This window comes from Musca autumnalis, unplaced genomic scaffold (genome assembly GCF_047663935.1).
Source record: "Musca autumnalis isolate F117 unplaced genomic scaffold, ASM4766393v1 scaffold_2, whole genome shotgun sequence".
Classification (NCBI taxonomy): domain Eukaryota; kingdom Metazoa; phylum Arthropoda; class Insecta; order Diptera; family Muscidae; genus Musca; species Musca autumnalis.
In genome coordinates, this window is record NW_027411755.1 from 257,887,819 (window position 1) to 257,911,174 (window position 23,356).

Below are 23,356 nucleotides of genomic sequence, written 5' to 3' on the forward strand. Positions count from 1 at the left end.
TTCGTTTTTTCATAGTAGGATGTTTTTTCTAGGGGAGGGTTACTAACCCGACGCCCAAACCAAAGTTTTTAACGTTCTTATGGGTGAACGCGCGGCACATGTTAGCTCACTACCTTTAACTGGTGTTAAAGGCAGTTCCCCAGGTGACACCACGGGGAGGTCAGTGTCCACTTGAGATGAAAGAGAGACCAAGATAAATTCTGGGCTTTGCCATGTTAAAGCCGGTCAAGACCGTTGCTTGGTATCATTCATCCCCTACGTCACCAACATCAAAAAAAAACCCAATCAACTCACAGGAAATCAAATCGTTCATGTTATGATAGATTGAAGGCCCTAATCGATCGCTTACCGAAGAATAATATGCTATAAAGGGTTACCCTGAATTCAATAGCTCTAGAATGAGGTTTCGTGGCGTGCCCGAAAGACGACAATTTCCCCCATTTTGGAAAATACGTAATTTTTGCAAATTTTTGGAGAAAGAAGTAGTCATCCAACAAAATATTCGATGACAAATCATGAGTTGATCAAGGGTGCAAGTGATCTGGCATGTCATCTTTTTTTTCATTTTCACTCATGAACTTTATATGAGCGTGACCCCCAAAAGATGACATTCTTTTTTGGATCCTAAGCATGTCTTTTAAACCAATGAGTTGACATGCCATTTTAACCAATGCATTGACATGTCATTTTGACCAATGCTTTGACATGTTAATTTAACCAATGCATTGGCATGCCATTTTCACGAATGTCATTTGCCGTGATTATCCTCGTCGAAAATTGTAAAAATGATCGGACGAAAATGCTCACAAGTAAACTCAATTTGTTTGCAAAGTTATTTTTTCAAGTCAGTGTGAAGAACACAACACTTGGTCGTAACGATTTTCCTGGTCAAAACCCCTATTTTTGTCGTCACCGATTTTTAATTTCTATATGGGACTAGATAGTAAACATATTAAAACTAAGTAAACCCAAGAATTAGGTCAAAATATTGGAAGGTGTGGGCGTGGCGTGCTCCTAAAGACGACCATTTTTTCGCAATTTTGGAAAATACATAATTTTTACAAATTTCTGAAGACAGAAATAGCTATTTCTCTGAAACTTTAACAGATATTGTGTTCGTTGTTTCTTTGTTAGGTAGGTAGGCTTGTTGTCTTTAAGATCTGTGTCAATAAATTGCCATAGCGCTTACACGAAGTGAGCCTTTTATTTTTTCCTCAGGTACTAAATTGTAGTGAAATTCGAATTTTAGTGGACTAGAACTTTTAGGGAACCGCTTGGAACAAAGTTCCGTTTTCACAGGATGATGTCGGAGAGTGTCTTATTTCAACCCAAATATACTTTTGTGCCCCTCCCGTTCCGTCCGTTGACATTTTTTTAAATTACATGGGTAAACTTTAGTGTTTTTATACCCTCAGCCTTTAGGCTAAAAAGGGTATTTACACTTTGATACGACCAAATATGTGCCCCATCGAAATAATGGTTTTAGACCCCAAGTATGTTTGTACGATATCCGTTTCAGACAATTTTGAGTAGATCTAGCAATGTCCGTCCGTCCGTCTGTCTGTCTGGCAGGCTGGTGCGCACGATAACTCTCGAACGGAAATATTTTGTCCAGATTCTATTTAAGTTCGAAGACGGGCCATATAGGTCCACTCCTGCAGGTACCTCCCCCACAAATGTTCAAAAATTGTCGCAAAACTTGTGCGCACGATAACTCTTGTAGGGAATAACCGATTTGGTTCATACTTTGCACATCGTGTAATTTCTACCAAACTAAGATGACGTTCCAATATGGACTCAATCGGTCCACTCCTTCGGGTACCTCCCACACAAAATTTCGGAAAAGTTCAGTTTAGGACCTGGTCTCGAATCGCTTTGATTTTTGTTTACGCAAGTTGTATTCGCTGTCCTCTATACGACACTGTAAGTTTCATTAGGGGCAAGTCCATAATTCCTGAGAAAATAGCCTGAAAGTTACAAAAACCCCTATGACATCGTATGTAGTGGTTGGAGCGCAAGATAACTCTCGAACGGATCGCCGATTCGGTCCAAAATTTGGCTTTCGTAATATTTTGTCCAAACTCAGTTCAAGTTCAAAGATGGATTATATCGGTCCACTCCTTCCGGTACCTCCCCCACAAAAGTTCGAAAATGTTCGGAAAATTTGTGAGTACGATAACTCTTGAAGGGAATAACCGATTTGGTCCATACTTTGCACATTATGAAATTTCTACCAGACTTAGATGAGGTTCCAATATGGACTCAATCGGTAAACTCCTTCGAGTACCTCCCACACAAAATTTCGGAAAAGTTCAATTTAGGACCTGCTCTCCAATCGCCTTGGTTTTTGTTGTAACATCTTGCATTCACTGTCCCCTATACGAAGGTACAAGTTTCCTCAGTGCAAGTCCATACTTCCTGAAAAAATAGCCTGAAAGTTGAAAAAGCGGGTGGGTGGGTGGAAGCGCAAGATAATTCTCTAACGGAAATTCCGATTCCGGCCACAATTTGGCCTTCGTAATATTATTTCCAAACATACTTTAAGTTCGTAGATAAGCCATATCGTTCCACTCCTTCAGGTACCCACCCCACAAAAGTACAAAAATATTCGGAAAAATTGTGCCACGATAACTCTTGATGGGAGTGACTAATTTGGTCCATACTTTACACATTCTCATAATAACTACCAGATATAGATCAGGTTCCAATACGGACTATATTTGTCCACTCCATCCCGTACCTCCCACACAAAATTTTCGATAAGTTCACTTTAAGACCTGCTATTGAATCACTTTGATTTTTGTTTAAGCAACTTACATTCGCTGCCTCAATTACGATCGTAAAAGTTGTTTCAGGGGCAAGTTCATACTTCTTGAGAAAACAGCCCGAAGGGTGTAAAAACCCCCTATGGCACCCCTCATGGTTTATGTCGGTCCATTCCTTTAAGTACCTTTTCCACAAAATTTTTGAACTTTAATCCTAATCAACATTTTTGTCGGTTCATACATCCAAAATTTTGAAACCCACTAAATGCATAAGTTTTTTGTGAAAAAAGTGTTTCAATTTGCACAGGCTGAGGGTATATCTCTGTCGGCAAAGCCGACTGATACTTTTTTACTTGTTTCCATACCGGTTCCCGTATAAACTATAGCTTTTTTAAACAAATGGAAATATGAGTTTTTATAAGAGTTATGCAAATTTTATGAAAACCCAAGAAGTATTTTTTCAATTTTGAAAAAAAAAATAAAAATTCTCAAAAATTTAAAAAAAACAAGTAAGAAAAGTCTATAGTCGGACGGAGCCGACCATGGGATACCCTATACCACTATCCCTGGACAATCGCTCTCCACGGAACTTCTTTTCAATGATTGTGAAAATTTAATTATCAAATATCAGAGATGAATTGTAGAATACTTATGACCAAAACCAAAAAGTTATCTAGCTTGACAAAGACATTTTTGTAGCAGGAAAGGAAAATTTAGTTTACACAAACTAAAATGTAATGAAACCCACTTATGTAGTACTACTACTTCCGTTGTTTAACCACTACGTTATTGAAGTTTTTACCAATTTCACAAAAAAGTTTCAGTCCATTTAACCCGCTAAGTGTTATCTGATGTTATCTGAACTTTGTTTAAAATGTTGCGGGTTATTATTTTGACCTATAGAGCAGCTACAAAATTGGTTAAAATTTTTTTTTGGTCCATTTCATTCCCTGAACATTTCACGATCATCAGCAAAAACTAATCATTTCTAATCTGCCCCGAACACAACCTTCTTAAAAAATTCGTTACAATCGGTCCATAATTGCGCCCTTAAGCTTGTTTACAATTTTTAATGGACGGACACACATCGCTAAATCTCTTTATCTCGTCGAGATATGAATTTTGGCATACCAAATAAGAGGTCTAGGACAAATATTTCGTGGTGTTACATAAACTTTTGGAGAAACAATATGTAGCATGGGATAAAAATGTGGTTCTCTACACAGAACCCAATATACATGAGGCAGTAGGCCCGTAATCTAGCAAACACTTTATTGCAATTTACATCAGAGGAAAGGTCAGTAGTTTTTTTTTCCATATGTAGGCTACTTTGCGAAATATATATGTCCTCAAGGAATTAAAATATCGACCAAAAATAAATTTTTTATATTTTTCATACGAAAGTAATGGTCCATTTCACCCGCTAAAGAATATCAGATCATCATTCAAAATTGTAGGCATCTTTTTCGACCTATACTCTTACCCGGTGCAAAATTTCGTGACTATTGATGTATAATTGCGACTTCTAGCGAGTTTATTATTACACTACAAACAAATAACGGAATATATTAGGCTGTAACTCTGTTATCTGATCATGCACACCAACATAATTGGCATCAATTGAAAGGTCAAGCGTTCCACTTTGAAGTATATCTCACTTGTTCGGAATGTCACTTCCAGGAATTAAGATATAAGCTGTATATTAACAATTTTCACAATTTTCACACAAAAGTTTTGGTCCATTTAACCCTCTAAATATTATCCGATCGCCGTCTCAAATTGCAAGCTTCTCCTTTGTGATATACTCTTACCTTATTTAAAACAAGTAAGAAAAGTCTATAGTCGGACGGAGCCGACCATGGGATACCCTATACCACTATCCCTGGACAATCGCTCTCCACGGAACATCTTTTCAATGATTGTGAAAATTTAATTATCAAATATCAGAGATGTAATGTATAATACTTATGACCAAAACCAAAAAGTTATCTAGCATGACAAAGACATTTTTGTTGCAGGAAAGGAAAATATAGTTCACACAAACTAAAATGTAATGAAACCCACGTATGTAGTACTACTACTTCCGTTGTTTAACCGCTACGTTATTGAAATTTTTACCAATTTCACACAAAAGTTTCAGTTCATTTAACCCGCTAAGTATTATCTGATCTTCACGTTGGTTTGTACGCTTCTTCTTCATCATAAACTCAAACTTTGTTTAAAATTTTGCGGGTTATTATTTTGACCTACAGAGCCGCTACAAAATTGGTTAAAATTTTGTTTTTGGTCCATTTCATCCCCTGAACATTTCACGATCATCACCAAAAACTAATCATTTCTATTCTGGCCCGAACCCAACCTCCTTAAAAAATTCGTTACAATCGGTCCATAATTGCGGCCTTAAGCTTGTTTACAATTTTTAATGGACGGGACACATATCGCTAAATCGCTTTATCTCGTCGAGATATGGCATACCAAATACGGGGTCTAGGACGAATATTTCGTGGTGTTACATAAACTTTTGGAGAGACAATATGTAGCATGGGATAAAAATGTGGTTCTCTACACAGAACCTATTATATATTAGGCAGTAGGCCCGTAATCTAGCAAACACTTTATTGCAATTTACATCAGAGGAAAGGTCAGTAGTTTTTTTTCATATGTAGGATACTTTGCGAAATGTATATGTCCTCAAGGAATAAAAATATCTACCAAAAATAAAATTTTTATAATTTTCATACAAAAGTAATGGTCCATTTCACCCGCTAAAGAATATCAGATCATCATTCAAAATTGTAGGCATCTTTTTCGACCTATACTCTTACCCGGTGCAAAATTTCCCGACCACTGATGTATAATTGCGACTTTTAGCGAGTTTATTATTACACTACAAACAAATAACGGAATATATTAGGCTGTAACTCTGTTATCTGATCATGTACACCAGCATAATTGGCATCAATTGAAAGGTCAAGCGTTCCACTTTCTAGTATATCTCACTTGACCAGAATGTCACTTCCAGGAATTAAGATATAAGCTGTATATTAAAATTTTAAACAATTTTCACACAAAAGTTTTGGTCCATTTAACCCTCTAAATATTATCCGATCGCCATCTCAAATTGCAAGCTTCTCCTTTGGGATATACTCTTACCTTATTTAAAATTACGCGTTGATCGGACTATTATTGAGACCTACAGAGCCGCTAGAAAATTGGATAAATATTATGTTTTTGGTCCATTTCACCCGCTAAATATTTTACGATCATCACCAATAAGAATAGGGATCTATTCTGATCTGAACCCGACCTCCATACAAAATTTCGTGACGATCGGTCCATAATTGCGGCCTGGAGCGTGTTTACAATTTATAATGGACAGACGGACGGACGGACGGACTGACGGACGGACACACATCTCAAAATCGCTTTATCTCGTCGAGATATGAAGATTGGTATACCACATTGGGGGTCTCCGACGAATATTTCGCGGTGTTACATGAATTTTTACCAAAACAAACTTATAATACCCTTTTCCACATTGTGGTATAGGGTATAAAAATGTTTCCCAACTTTTTTTTTATGTTTGACATTGTTTAAATAGTTAAAACATATGAAAAACTCAAAAACACTCCTGTTTTGATGCAAAATATGAAAAAACTCAATTTTTAACTTTGTTCCTCTGCAACAAATAGACCGAATTCGAAAGGTTTTAATGCATCGGAAAGTTGATTTATGTTATCTGTCCAACAAGAAAAGAATTATGAAAATATCTCTATCAGTTCAAAAGTAACAGAGTTTTGACCAGGAAAAAAAGATTCCGATCCACTGTGCGGCGTATGTTTCCCTACTATGACTTCTTCCGGGCAGCACGAGCCTATGTTTGAAAATATTTTCATATCATCCCGTGCTGCAAATATTTATGTCATCATCGAATATAACACTGAACATAGTATCCAAAATATCGTTACTCTAAAGATAACCTTGAATATTTTGCTCATTGTATTAAATGAATTAAAATAAGCAGGACCATTGAAACCCAAAACTTTGTACTGTCTTATAGTATAAGGGGCTGGCAATCATAACATCAAATCGGCCTCTAAAATCAACATTATTTGCAACGTCTAGACTGTAATATGCATACTTACCCACAATGCCTTTATTGTTTAAGAAATTAGGTTTAATATAACATTATTATAGACAATATTATTTCAAACAATTACATACTTATTATACAGCTTAGTTTTTCAACCAAACAAGAACACACAACAATAACAACATTCCTTTTTTTTAAAGCAAATGTATATCCACTCAAAACAAAAAAAAAAAAAATTGGGCCATCAAATTTCCCATCACACTAAGTAAATATCATTTCCAAAATTACCTAATTTCGGCATGTCTATTAGACCTGTTGCGGCATCAGCAGCTACAGCTTCTTTTTTTATGGATAATCTCAAAAGTATCAAACAGCCAATACCATTAAGAGCCATTGAAAATGTTATCGACAAGAAAAAATCTTCTTTGACAACAAAGTAAATGTGCGTTTTGAGACTGACCTCTAACCATAAAGTGCTGCGGCCGACAAGAACGGCATATGGCTTTTTTTACCAACCTGGCCATGGCAACAATTCCCCCTTTAAAATCATTGCTAGGTGGGTGAATTCACATTTAAATTCACTTACGAATTCATGTTCATGTTCGTGTTTTTTTGTTTTTTTTTTGTTTTTTGGCACATTCAATGCGAATGATAAAGATCTTTGTGACAGGAGTATTATTCTTTCCCTTTGTTCGAAGAGGCCAGGCTGTCGTTTGTGTCATCATCGTTCTAGTCTCTAACTAAACATTTTCATTTGTCTGTCTAATCGTCCCTTAAGGCAAATTTGTTGAACAGCATCATCATTTTGTGATGTTGTGCCATCATTTGGAGCCGCAACCAGCTGCTGCCTCCCATTGGAGCCACCACGAATGGAAATGGTAGCATATGGTCGGCACTTACTTTTGGATAAGCGAAAGCGTTGCTAAAACTCCCATTCATGAGTGAGACTGTAATTGACACGCTAAAGGCAAACACCAAACACATTTATAACAATATCTTCAATATGTTTTTGTCTTGTGGACGGTTGTTTTTTGTCTTTTGAGAGAGGGTCATTCCATGCAATATACCTATTACGTGTTTTATTTTTCAAAGCACTGGTACGGGGGAGTGACAGGTAAAATATACATTATCCTCATCTATATGGTTGATAAAATTACCCACGCTGATAAATATTATTACCCATATTGTATTATGCCCATTAGCAGATTTGAGGATACATTATCCACGTTGGAGGATATATTATCCACATTGATAAAATTATTCACGATGGTGCATAAATGGTGGATAAAATCGATAACGTTGGTGGATGTTATTATCCACGCTGATGGTTAAATTATCCGCATTGATGGATATATAATCCATGTTCATGGATAAATTATCCACATTGATGGATATATAATACATGTTGATGGATAAATTATCCACGGTGATGGATCAATTATCCACGTTGATGGACACATTATCCACGTTGATGGATAAATTATAGAATTTGTTGGATAAAATATCCTCGCTTTTGGATAAAGTATCCCTGCTTGTGGATAAATTATCCACTCTTGCGGATAAATTATCCACGTTGATCGAAAATTATCCACGTTAATGGTAATATTATCCACGTTGAGGGATAAATTATCAACGTTGGAGTATTAATTATCCACGTTGGAGTATTAAGTATCCACGTTGGAGTATTAATTATCCACGTTGATGGATAACTTATACAGTTTATACACTTTGGTGGATAAATTATCCAGGTTGATATATTATCCGCGGTGATGGATTAATTATCCAGGTTGGTGGATACATTATCCAGGTTGGTGGATAAATTATCCAGGTTGTTGGATAAATTATCCAAGTTCATGGATAAATTATCCACGTTGGTGGATAAATTATTAATGTTGATGGATAAGTTATACACATTGATGGATAAATTATCAACGTGGATGGATAAGTTATCCACGTTGATGGCTAACTTATACAACTTTATCCACTTTTGTGGATAAATTATCCAGGTTGATAAATTTTCCACGTTGATGGATTAATTATCCACGTTGGTGTATAAATTATTGGTGGATGGATAAATTATCCACGTTGATGGATAAATTATCAGTGTTGATGGATAAATTATCCACATTTATGAATAAATTATGCACATTTATGAATAAATTATGCACATTTATGGATAAATTATTCACGTTTGTGAATAAATTATCCACGTTTGTGTGTAAATTACCTACGTTGATGGATAAATTATCCACGTTAGTGGATCAATTAATCACGCTAATGAATAAATTATCCATGTTGATGGATAAATAGTAGACGTTGATGGATAAAATATCCAAGCTTTTGGATAAATTATTCTTGCTTGTGGATAAATTAGCCACTCTTGTGGATAAATTATCCGCTTTGATGAAAAGTTATCCACGTTAATGGATACATTAACGTACATGGATAAATTAATGACGTTGATTGATAAATTATCCAGGTTGATGGATAACTTAAACAAGTTGATGAATAAATGCTCCACGTTGATGGATAACTTATACAAGTTGATGGATAATTTTTCCACGTTGATGGATAAATTATCCAGGTTGATAAATTATGCACGTTGATTGATTAATTATCCACGTTGATGGATAAATTATCCAGGTTGATAAATTATGCACGTTGATTGATTAATTATCCACGTTGGTGGATAAATTATCCAGGTTGGTGGATACATTATCCATGTTGATGGATAAATTATCAACGCTAAGGGATAAATTATCAACGTTAATGGATAAATTATCCACCTTCATTGATTGATTATCCGCGTTGGTGGATAAATGATCCACGTTGGTGGATAAATTATCCACCTTGATGGTTTAATTATCCACGTTCGAAGGTAAATTATCCACGTTGATGGATAAATTATCAAACTTGATTTATTGATTATACACGTTGGTGGATAAATGATCCACGTTGATGGATAAATTATCCACGTTCGTAGGTAAATTATCCACGTTGATGGATAAATTATCCACCTTGATTGATTGATTATCCACGTTGATGAATAAATTATCCACGTTGGTGAATAAATTATCCAGGTTGATGGAGAAATTATACACGTTGATGGAAAAATTATCCATCTTGATTGATTGATTATCCACGTTGGTTGATAAATTATCCACGTTGATGGATAAATTATCCACCATGATTGATTAATTATCCACGTTGGTGGATAAATTATCCACGTTGGTGGATAAATTATCGACGTTGGTGGATAAATTATCGACGTTGGTGGATAAATTATCCACGTCGGTGGATAAATTATCCACGTAGGTGGATAAATTATCGACGTTGGTGGATAAATTATCCGCGTTGGTGGATAAATTATCGACGTTGATTGATAAAAGTATCCACTTTGGTGTATCAAAATGTTTACGTTGATGTATAAATTATCCACGTTGGGGGATAAATTATCGACATTTGTGTATACATTATTCTCAAATTATGACAAGTATTTCGGAGAAGTCTGTAAAATGTCTCATCACTCCGATGTGTCAAATTTCTGTCATTCAAATCCTATATACATACATGCATATCTGTGTTCTATTATTTCCACATATCCCTTTTGTGTGTTGGCAGACAAAGGGAGAAAATTGAATTTCCAAAACATTTACAGGTGTTGAGCTGTTTCATCTTGTGGCCCAGTGGCGTGTTTGTCTTTTTATTTTTTTTTTCCTTTTGAGTACTCAGGGTTTTTGAATTTTTGCTTTTGGTGCTCCCTTCCATGTACATTGAATGAGCTTTAAAACAAATAAGCACAAATTTGTATCTGGGGAACAATGTTTGGCTTTTATGTTGGCAAACAAACATAACGGGACCAGCAGCAGCAGCAGTAACATCATCCACATCCAAAACATCATCACTACGACCACCGACCGCCATCATCACTGGCAACAACAATCCGTTACAACTTTGACAAGAACAACAACAAAACAATCAAACCACCATTAAGAACTTGGGCAAATGAAGAAAGGATGTCAAACACCGTTGCTGCTGGTGGATGGAGGAGGCGGGGGACTTTACAACAAACAAAATACTCTTTGGAAAAAAGGAAGCCTTTTTTTTGGTTATTCATTGAAAGGGTTTAGTTGTCTTCCTTTTTATGTTACTCTTGAGGTTGTCGTTGTTGTTTTTGCTGTTGTCTAACGACATTGCCAAACGATAAGGAAACAATTATTTTTCGTACATCGCAAACAAGCGATCAATGTTTATGTGTTTTTTGTTTTCTTTTTGTTCTTTTGTTGGTGTTTTATTTTCGTTTTTTTTCTAAAACATGCGGAAACTACATAATCTTGTTAAAAAGCGTATAGGGGATGGAAGCAAATATTGGTTAAGTAATATCCCTCCATAATTGCAATGACAAGGGTTTTGTTTTGAATCTAATCTTCCTCGAAATGATTGTTATTGACGTTTTCTTTAAACGACAAAAGTCACTGGTCGTCTAGCCAGTGATTTGTTTTTGGTTATCGCTTAAAAAGATTACGCTCGTTAGAGGAGCACTTTGTAATGTTTATCCACTTTAAATCCGCTATGATGAAATTCAATTAATAAAAATTGACTTATCCTTTTCTTGTTAAATTTTCGTTACGTGATAATCTTGAACGTTGTTTAGTTATGGCAACAAATATTGAGCCAAATGAAAACAAGTAAAAACGTATCAGTCGGCTTTACCGACAGAGATATGCCCTCAGCCAGTGTGAATTGAAACTTTCATCTATGGACAATATAGAATACCGGCCACGCAACCAAAATCCTTTTAATTATGTATTAGGGGGCTTTCGAATTTCTTTGGACGTGTGAACTTAGCGGAGGAGGTACCTGGAGGAATGGATCGAAATAGTCCGTTTTGGAAGTGGATTAAATTTTGGCAGTCATTCCTTTTCGATACATATCAAGCCCTCCAATAATTTCAGGCGCTGGACCCACTCCCCAAAATGCTGCCCAGGTGCTTTTCTGACTACGTCCCTGTCAGAAAGCATGGACTTGCCAACGAAAAACATAAAATCACTGTAAACAGAACCGCAAGGAATATCATCGGAAATAGTTTCAAAGGATCTTCGAACATAACCTAAACTCCAATTAAACAAAAATGTCGAACTTTTGCTGAGAAACTACGCTAAGGAGTGGACCATATGGATATGCACCATTTTCGAAGTTTACCTGCATTTATACAAGATATTATGGGATCCAAAGTTTGGACCAAATTGGCTGATCCGTTGAACAGATATAGCGCGTACCATTTGAGTCAGGTCAGGTGTGGATCGACATTGCCCATCTTCGAACTTAAACTAAGTTTGAACAAAATATTACGGAAGCCAAACTATGGACCGAATCGGCTGATCCGTTCGAGAGTTATTGTGCGCTCCAGCCACCGCACATGGTACCATAGGTGTTTTTGACGGCTTTCCACTCATTTTCTCAGGAAGTATGGGCTTGCCCCGTCGTAATGGAGGCAACAACTGCAAATTGTTTGAAAAAAATTAAAGCGATTCGCGAGCAGTTGTTGAACTTCACTTCCACGAAATTTTGTGTGGAAGGTATCCGAAGGAGTGGACCACTATAGACCACTTTGGAAGCTGATATATGTCTCGTAGAAATATTACTATGTATGGACCTTCGAAAGTTATCGTACGCACTATGTTAGCGGAATGTTTTGAACTTTTGTGGGGGAGGGACCCGAAGGAGAGGACCCGTATGGCACATCTTCGAACATATCCGGTCTATCGAAAAAGGACAGCAAGAGCGAAGTATAGCGTATTAGTTCAATTAGTGTGGACGATAGAGTGATTACAACAGACTGACAGACGGAAAAAGCTAAATCGACTCAGAATTTTATCCTGATAAAGAATATGGATATATGAATACAAACGGAAAAACAAACTTAATATACACTCCATGCTATGGTATAAAAAATAATGTCAAGTCGGCAGATGTGGCAAGCAGAAAATATTTTATGATGTTTTGGTACAGCCCCCATAAAACGGCACGTCCGGATTTTATGTATTTTGACGATTTTTCCTAGCGGTCGCAATTCTTCTCTACCAAAAATTGGCTGCATAGGTACATGTTTTGGTATAACCCCCAAATAAGGGTACCTCCCGATTTTATGTTGTTTGAGGAGTTTAGCTAAATTTGTTAACCGAACTATCTGACGCTTGAGGTTCCCAGTGGTCCCAAAATTTCCCAGCCAAAAATTGCCGACATAGATCCATGTTTTGGTATAGCCCCCATAGAACGGTACTTACCGAATTTACATGTTTTGAGGAGTTCCCAGTGATCACACAATTTATCCACCAAAAATTGTCAACATAGGTTCATATTTTTGTATAGCCTCCTTAAAACGGTGACCCCGGATTCTAGGTATTCTGAGGATTTAATCTCCATTTGTTGAACGAAACATCTGTATATTGACAATCGAGGTTCCTAGAACTCACAAAGCTTCTCCACCAAAATTGTTAACTTAGGTCCATGTTTTGGTGTAGCACCCAACAACAACACATCCGGATTTTAGGTATTTTGAGGATTTAAACTAATTTGTTGACCGAAGCATCCGTAAATTGATATTCGAGGTTCCATGTGTTTACAAAGCTTCTCCACCATAGTCAACATAGGTCCGTGTTTTGGTAAAGCCCCCATATAACGGTACCTCCAGAGTTTAGGTGTTTTGAGGAATTTACCTACATTTGTTAACCGAACTATCTGTAATTTTAAACTTCAGGTTCCCAGTGGCCGCAAAAATACTCCACTAAAAATTGTAAACATAGGTCCGTGTTTTGGTATAGCCCCCTTACAATGATACCACCGGATTTTAGGTATTTTCAAGATTTTAGCTGAAATTTTTAACCAAACTAGCTGTAATTTGCCATTCCATGTTCTGATCTACCCCCCATATACATAACTACTGTGCCTCCTGATTTTAGAAGTTTTTAGGAGTTTAGCAACATTTGCTGATTGAACTGTGTGTAATTCGACACTTGAGGTTCCCAGCGGTCACAAAACTTATCCACCTAAAAATTTTCAACATAGTCCACGTTTTCGTATAGCCCCTATATAAAGGTACACCCGGATTCTAGGTATTTTGAGGACTTCAAATATATTTGTTGACCGAAACACCTGTTAATTATATTCGAGATTGCCTGTGGTCACAAAGCATCTCTACCAAAAATTGCCAACATAGGTCCAAGTTTTTATATAGCCCCCATATAACGGTACTTCTCGAGGTTAGATTTTTGAGGAGTTTACCTACATTTGTTGACCGAACTATCTGTAATTTGACACTTAAGCTCCCCAGTGGTAGTAAAAGTTATCCACCAACAATTTTTTAAATTAGGTCCATGTTTTGTTATAGCCCCCATATATCGGCACCTCGGCATTTTTGGTACATTTGTTGGCCGAACTAATTGTAAATTTACACTTGAGGTTCCCAGTGGTCATATAACATTGCCACCACAGTTTATACAGTTGGCCATTCAGCCCAAACTAGTTAGCCCTGACTATTTAGTTTGCTGTCAAATAGATAAAATACAAAGGAAATCAAATCACAATAATGAACAATCTATTATGTTTGTTGTCAAATGTTGTTAACAGAACTCTGAATGGCCAACTGTATAAACTGTGATTGCCACCAACAATTTTCAACGTACGTCAATGTTTTGGTGCAGCCAACGGTATCACCCGATTTAAGTGTTTTGAGGAGTTTCAGGGTGTGCCTGAACCAACTTTAAATGGAAGGTGCTTACACCTGGCAATTTTTTTCAGATTCTGAAACTAAAATTTTCATAGACGAGAAAAATAAAAAATCCCAAAAAAGTCGCCAAAGGGATTTTTTAAATAAACCGAAGTCCAAGGTCACATTTGTAGGCTTTTCTAGGTTCTCAGGATTTTGCTTGGAAACCACAAATCCTGTTGAAATGGGCCTAAAGAAAATATTGTAGCAGTGAAAAAATCTCTATAACATTTTCTTTAGGCTAAAAAATAAGCATTTTTTGCCTCAGGATTTAATCTGACATCAATATTGAACAAATTAATTTTATTTCATTGATGCACACTACAGTTTTTACAATACCTCAGGGACCATACTTGAAGTTATCCATAATTTCCACGACAAATCATCCAACACAGTGCATATGTAACCGTTTCCGATCTCAGACAAGGAAAATATCCGCAACAAGTCATCTGGGTTGGTACGCGAAAGAATAGCAGGAACTATGTTCTGCGACTCATTTTATGTTCAATGCGAAACCGATACCTTTGAAGTTTTAAAGCCCATCTAGCCAGCCTGGTACATAAGTTAGATTGGAACATGAGACGTGAACTCATGTCCTTATGCAAAGCATCACTGCCAAGCATTCCTTAGTTAAAATTCCTCATCATAAATGCTATCGGAAACTCATCGTTTTCCGCACTATTTTGCACCAATACTCCTCCTATTCCTGTCTTGCTTCCATCACAGTGCATGAAGAAAAATTGTGAGAAGTCAGGACTATGCAGCACAGAGGCTGTGCAAAGGCGAACTTTAATTCCTCAAAGGCTTTTTGGACCTCTTTGTTCCAAATTAACTTCCGATTGTAACGAGGCATCTCATAGAATTATTATATGTTGTGTTTGTTTCATTATTTTAAATGTATATTATGACTAATTATTATGTTTGTTCATTTATTGAATTTTGCTTGTTTGACATTTACTTATTTGCAACAGTGTAATTGAAGATCATGTTTTATTAATTTTTACTCAATCATAACATTATTGGAATAATTGGAATTTATGTTCAATCATTACAAGAATTGTTCTCAGTTACTCTTTTACTTAATTTTGTATGCTCATAAAATCTAATATAAGCAGTGACACTTCTTGTAATTTAGCGATTCTATGACTTGTTGTCGAACAATAAACATCACTTAAAATTAACATTAACCAAAGCGGTTTTATTTTGACAGCCCATGTGGCAAAATAATAAAATAAACCCTTATAAATCATATTAATCCTGTGCGTAGGCGAACTTGTGCTTTGACACTGTTCTTGCCTCGTACAAACATAAGAAAATATTATATTTAGTGGACAGCTTGGACATTAAGTCTGGCTTTGACCCTAAATATTAATAATAAAACTATATTAAAAGGAGTCTCATCCCCTTCAATGGCGCCCAACGATAAAAATCCGCAAAAATTTTAATAAAATTTTAAAAATTTGGAACCTGTACAACGAAAATACCAACAACATTTATCCACAATTTGCAAGTTGCCCGAAAAATTGCTGACTGAGAAGACACGTCATATTCATCATTGCTTGGAGCTGACGACTGCGTTACCGTTGTCCCCACCAAATTGTTGCTGTGATAAAAATATTTCTCACCGTGTCAAGTGGGAGCTGCGAAAGTGTGCTATAGTTGTTGTTGCTTTAGTATATTCGTTGCTGTGATCAATAGTCACAGTTGGAGCTGCTGAAGTATGTTGTTGTATCATCCAAATTCTTGTTTCGTACTCTATGCACGTTGTTGTTGCTGCATCGGTTAATGCATGTAAAGAGATTGAGTGATAATTCATGGTGATCACATTGTTATGCTTATTCGCTCATAGAGTAGAGTGTCAATATATTTTGTTCTCCACAATATTGAGTGGTAATCAAAAGGGAATAAAATAGTGCACTCGGAGAAGAGCACTGGAAAATTAATTTCTCTTCACCAATAATAATTGAGAACGTATTGGAATATTTCTGTACTCACTCTCAACATATAAAAACTCTCCCCGAATCACCGATCTTACTAATTACAGTGTGACCTTCAAATATTTTCACACAAATCAAATTGATGCAAAAACATAGTTTTGAAATCTAAAAAGTGCAGTTTCAAAATGCGTAGAAGTCCACGTTTTACACCAAAAACATCACAAAATGTACATGTAGCTCAGAACCCGTTAGATAACCGTACTTCTGCAGAAGACCAGTCTACAAATTCTGATGTAAATTCTCCAAATGGTAATAGACCTATTTCTGCATTGCCAAACATGGATGATTTACTTAGCTATTCTGCCCAACATCCAATTACTCCACAGGATTCTGGGAGTTTACCAAAAAATATTATGCCACAGATGTCTGGTAATAACTCTGCCCCAAATAGCTCAGTAAATATTACCCTAACGCAAGGCCAATTTATGGACCTTTTAGCAGGTTTAAACGTTAGGCAGGAACCGAAGTCGACGTTCGTCAATTGTAGTGCCCGTTTTAATGGTGGTAGGAATTCCAGTAAGGTTGATGATTTCATTGCCACAATATTGGTTTACAAAGACGCACAAAATGTTTCCGATGTCCTAGCTCTAACAAGCTTTCCCCTTTTGCTTGAGGGATATGCTTCAACATGGTGGCAAGGTGTTAAAAATGAAGCCAAGACATTTGATATGACAATAGATTTGCTGAGAAAAGCTTTCTCACCCCCTAAGCCTGACTGGAGAATATTTTCCGAGCTCAGTCAAGAAAAGCAAAAGTCATATGAATCCACAGACTCATTTGTTTGCAAAAAACGCCGCTTGTTTGCTCAATTATCTGAAAAATTGTCAGAAAATACAATGTTAAATATTGTTTTCTCACAACATAACATCTCCATTAGGGAAAAGATAGCAAGAGATAGTATAACTTCTTTCCAAGATTTGCTACAAAAAGCCAGGGAGATAGAAATGTTAATAATGGAGAACAAAGAGCCAAAATCTGACCAGATAAAATATGCAAAAAGTCAATATTTGGAACATAATGACAAATCTTTAATTCGCTGCTCATTCTGCAGGAAGAAGAATCACACGTCTGAAACGTGTTATAAAAAACTTGAAGCTGATAGGAAGAAACAGCCAAAAGTACAAGAAACCACTTTAAACTGCTATGGCTGCGGTGCCGCCGGCTATTATAGGTCAAATTGCCCGAATTGCAATAAAAATAACCCTCTAAATAGCCCGGACAAAATTGATTTTAATGCGGTCGATACCAGTATAGTTGGAAGGAATTTGCCCACAGTCAATTTAAATATTAACGGCCTTAAAGGTGAAGCCTACTTTGATACAGCCGCACGTACAAGCGTTGCAGGATATACATTGTTCCAGAAATTAAAGAAAATGGGACATGAGTTTCAAGAGGTGAAAGCTGAAATTATTATGGCTGATGGTATACCCCGAGAAGAAGTTGTTTATTTAACAATCGTTAAGATTATTATTGGTAAACGCTTTAAGCGTATTCGTTTCATTTGTTTACCTTGAGCCAAAAGCAACAGAACATTAATAGGAATAGATTTCCTCGAACAAGCAGGAATCGTTCTTGATTTAGTCCAAAGGATTTGGCACTTTAAAGATGACCCCAATACAACTTTTGAATTTAAATGAAGGAAGAAATTTAGATGAAGAACAAAGAAAGAAATTAGAAAACTTACTGGAAGAAATGAAATATGTTTTTGAGGAAAATTCAGAACCAATCCCACAGGTGGAACATTTTATTGATACCGGAGATCACAGACCAATTTCATGCCCTCCATATCGTATTTCTCCAAAGATGAAAGAAAAGTTTAAGGTAGAAATAAATGATATGTTGAAGAAAAATATTATTCAAGAGGAAGAATCTCCATGGGCGTTTCTAGTAGTTCTCATTCCCAAAAAGACAGGAGAAGTTCGAGTCTGTGTAGACTATCGCCGCTTAAATGCGATCACTACAACAGACAAGTATCGTCAAAAGTCGTCGCCAAAGCCTCATCATTTATGTCAACAATCGACTTGAAGTCTGGATATTGGCAAATCAAAATGGCTGACAGAGATAAAATAAAAACAGCATTTACAACACCCTTTGGTATCTATGTATTCAACAGGATGCCATTTGGATTAAAAACGCGCCAGCAACATTTCAACGGCTAGTGGATAAATTTCGAAATGGTCTTCCTTAAATAACAATTTTAGCATATTTAGATGATATAATCATATGCTCCAAGGATTTTGATTCACATATCAATGATTTACGCAAAACATTTGAAAGAATAAAGACATTTAATCTGCAACTTAATAGAGATAAATGCAATTTTTGTAAACCTCAAGTAAAATACTTAGGTCATATCTTAACTGAAAACGGCTTAAAGCCGGACCCTGAAAAAACAACTGCAATCTTACAAAGATTACATCCAAGGAATTTAAAGCAGTTGATTTCGTTTTTACAAACATGTTCATGGTGGTATGGTTGTGAACAGTTCATACGACCGCATTATTGTTACAAAGTTCTATTCATTTAACGTTGTTGTTTTTCTTCTCTCAATAAGTGCTCCCACAAATCGCAACTTATACTTTTATTTGCAGTGTGCCAGAAAAAAAAACATAAATAAAGTTTTTTAAACAAATTGTGCATTATGCCCCCTGGGCCCCCAAATTTAGGGGACAATCAATTTGCCATTTTGGCAGAGAGTCCCCAAAGAAAAAGAAAAAAACCTAATAGAGGAATAACTTATGAATTCCCCTCCCTCCCCAATAAATCTACACCGAACCCAAGGTACGTAGTTGTATCATCTGTGGATCAACAAAAACCGTTGTCAGAGTTCTCATGCTCAGCGTTGCCAGTATTTTTGGGCCTCTTTTCCCCAACTTCTCTAAAACTTTTCCCCAAAATTCCCCAGATTTTATTGAATTTCCCCAAGAAAATCCCCAAACATGTTTTAACAAATAATTGCAAAGAAAAAAAATCAAAAGTAGTTTTATTTTATTGGGCCAACTAAGTAAGTAAGTAAGTTTTATTTTACATAAGAGAGTTTAAAATGGGAAACGTCAACAAAAAGTTTGTACTAATTAATACTTCATTCAAATTTGTACATTGAAATTCAATTAAATTGGTTTCACATTCGTAAAGTACCTATTCTTATACTTTAAATAGAGTTCATAGTAGAAAAAAGAATTATCTCCAAATATAGGTCTGTACGATAACTCAAAAGTTTGTACACATTTTTACAAAATGCTGTTCGATAACAAACAAAGAGAAATGAGAAGTACATGCAAGTAGTTGCAAGCACTTGCAAGTACTATTTACTTGCGAAGTTATCAAACAGGCCTTATGTCTTTTCATTTTTCAAGGGTAATATTATCCATTGCGATTCGTAAACCCATGGAGGTTTTTGTGTTGTCAACTGTTTCTAAATAGGTTCTTATAGAACTAAAATTGGGTTGACCCAATGAATTGCAACAAATATTGGGGCAAATTGCATGTAAGTTTTAAAAAAATACATCCGTTTCAGCATTTGTATTAACAAGCGTTTAAGATATTTGGCACAGGTCTTTTTAACATTAATAATTGTTGACTCATCCAAGCATTCAATTTTGTTTCCAAAAGTAAAGCCTAGATCCATGGCTCCGGCTCCCAATGGTAAAATATTTTGTGGTTACGTGATGACTGGCAAAAATGAACGGCCACACTATCAAGCAAGCGATTATTTGAGCAAAACTCTGTGTAGCCCGTTTTATCGTGACAGTTATAGATGGTTTCGATTTGAAAACTTAGATTATGCATATTTTTTTCTTTTATAATTGGAGCCATGAAAGTTAAATAAAGTTTAATTTCATCATGCTTCTCAATCCAGAACTCATTTGGCAGTTAAGTCCCATTGAGCAGTTGAAATTATGAAAAAAAATGCATTTCAATTCAACGCATTGTTCTAGTGAACGATCAGTTGTCGAACCGCATGATATCACTTCAAAGCTGTTATAAATTATACATTTATTATATGACGCATGTTATTTGTGCGTTACCCATGTGCTACTATTAAAAAAGTTCAGATAATCTGAAATAATTACTCAAAAGAATTTCCCCAAAAATCCCCAAGTATTTTTCAGATTTCCCCAAAAATTCCGCAATTCCCCAAGTCGAATTATTTTTCCCCATTTCAGGAAAAAATTCCCCAATTTGGGGAAAAATCCCCAATACTGACAACGCTGCTCATGCTTTGCAATACAAAAAGCATTCGATCTCATTTCCAAAGAAATAATCTCTATTTCTCCATTGAGAGATGGTAGTTTGTTGTTGTTAGTCAATGACAAAGCTACTGCCGACAAAATTCTAAAAACAAAAGAACTGTATGGTGTATGTAAAATAACAGCAAAACTCCACGAGCAACTCAATTTTACGAGAGGAACTATTTACGCTCCCTATCTAAATAATATCCCAGAGAAAGAGATAATAAGTGAGCTCTCCGACAAAGGAGTTGTTGATGTATATAAATATGAAAAAACAGTAGATGGCAAAAAAATTAAAACCGGAGTAATTCTTGTAACTTTTGATATGTATAATCTACCAGAGAAGTTACAAATAGCTTATCACACAACAATAGTTAGAGAACACTATCCAAACCCAATGAGATGTAAACAATGTCAATTGTTGGGTCATACAATGAAACGCTGTAATAACCCACTTACATGCGTAAATTGTAATTTACCCCCTCATTCCCCTACTGATTGCATCAGAACATATTGTGCAAATTGCAGTGAAGCACATGCGGCTTCATCAAATTTATGCACTAAATATAAACAACAAAAAGAGATTCTAAAAATTAAAACAAAAAATAAATGTTCTATGAAACAGGCAATTCGCCTATACCAAAACCAACCTCTAAATACCATTGGCTCTAAAAGTTTCGCGGCTACTGTATCTTCTCAAGAAACAACAGATCAAGAAACAAACAAATCTTCTTCGGGCATACAAAAATGCGCCACTATTATTCCAAAATCACCATCGAAAGAACCATTAAATAAAAACACAACAACCCTCCCTCCAACAACCGCTAACTCTTCTCTTATTTCCAACAACATCTCTTCCTCATCTGCAGTCAAAACTAAAACAACAACAACAAACTCCAATACTTCACTAAGAAGAACAAACTCCAAAACAAATATTTACAACTCATCTCTTACTACTAAAAATTCTATTGCTAGTACTAACAAAACTACAACAACAAAACAAAAATCAAATGAAATACCATCAACATCATCTCACCTCACATCTAAAGAGAAACAAGTATCTCTTGAAAATTATACTCTCTCTCGTCGGATATCTAATACAGATATCCCTAAAACATCACAATCTATGGATTATTTGTCTGATAATTAATAAATGATAATTAATTATTGCCTCCCTCCATGGTATGTTGCCCCACATATATTGTTGTCGCTATCCGTACACATTTTGTATTCAGATGGCGGCGACGGGTATGTGGGGGACAAATCGTGGAGGGAGGCAATTATCAGATAAATAATACCAACCAACATATCAATCACACATTTTTTTCTTTTAATACCATTATGGTGTTAAAAATTTTACAATGGAATATCAGAGGATACATAAACAATTATTCTAATTTACAGCTATTACTTGCTGATACTGATCCAGATATTGTGTGTTTACAAGAAACAAAGTGCAAGCAAACTCAAACTCCACATACACCAAAACGTTATACAGGATACTTCTTTAACAGACATAACTCTGCTAAAGAAGGAGTTGCCATACTTTTGAAAAAAAATATACCACACGATATTGTACAATGCACTACAACACTTTGCTCAGTTGCTGTAAAAATCAACTTAGCAACTAGCTTCACACTTGTATCCCTTTATATTCCCCCCAACGAAATCATAACCGTGTCCCATCTTGACACCCTAACCAACATATCGTCCTCTGTCATAATCCTTGGAGACTTAAACGCCTGGAGTAATCTTTGGGGTTCCTCCAAGTCTAATAAAAGAGGTCATATAATCGAAACATTTGTCAACAATTCAAACTTGTCAATTTTAAATGACGGTTCTCCAACACATCTTAGCACCCACAATACGTTAACGCACATAGATGTTGCAATGGCATCTATATCGATATTTCCAAAATGTTTCTGGCACACAGTAGATAACATGTATAATAGCGATCATTTCCCCGCTTTAACAACGTTAAACATAAATGTTAATAATAAAGTCACATTTCGATCTAAATATATCACCGAAAAAGCCGATTGGGATAAATTCCATAACAATATATCATTAGTAGAATCCAATTATCCTGTTTCTAAAGACATTAATAAGGAATCTGCCCAAATCAGGAAAATTATTCGAAAGTCAGCAAACAATAGCATTCCTCAAACAAGAAATGTAGTACGAAGTAAAAATGTACCCTGGTGGAACAAAGAAATACAAAAATTGAGAAATGAAAAACAAGCGGCGTGGAAATTATTACGCCGAAATATAACTAGGGATAATCTTTTAGATTACAAAAAGAAAAATGCCATTTTCAATAAAGCTAAAAAGATAGCTAAGGCAGAAGCATTTCAACGTTTTACGTCTTCTATTTGTCCATCCTCTACGTCTTCACTTTTATGGCGCCAAATAAGGCTACTTACCGGTAATTGGCAACCCAACCAAATTCAAAGTATTGAGGTAAATGGTAACACAACATCCAATTCGGATATCATATGTTC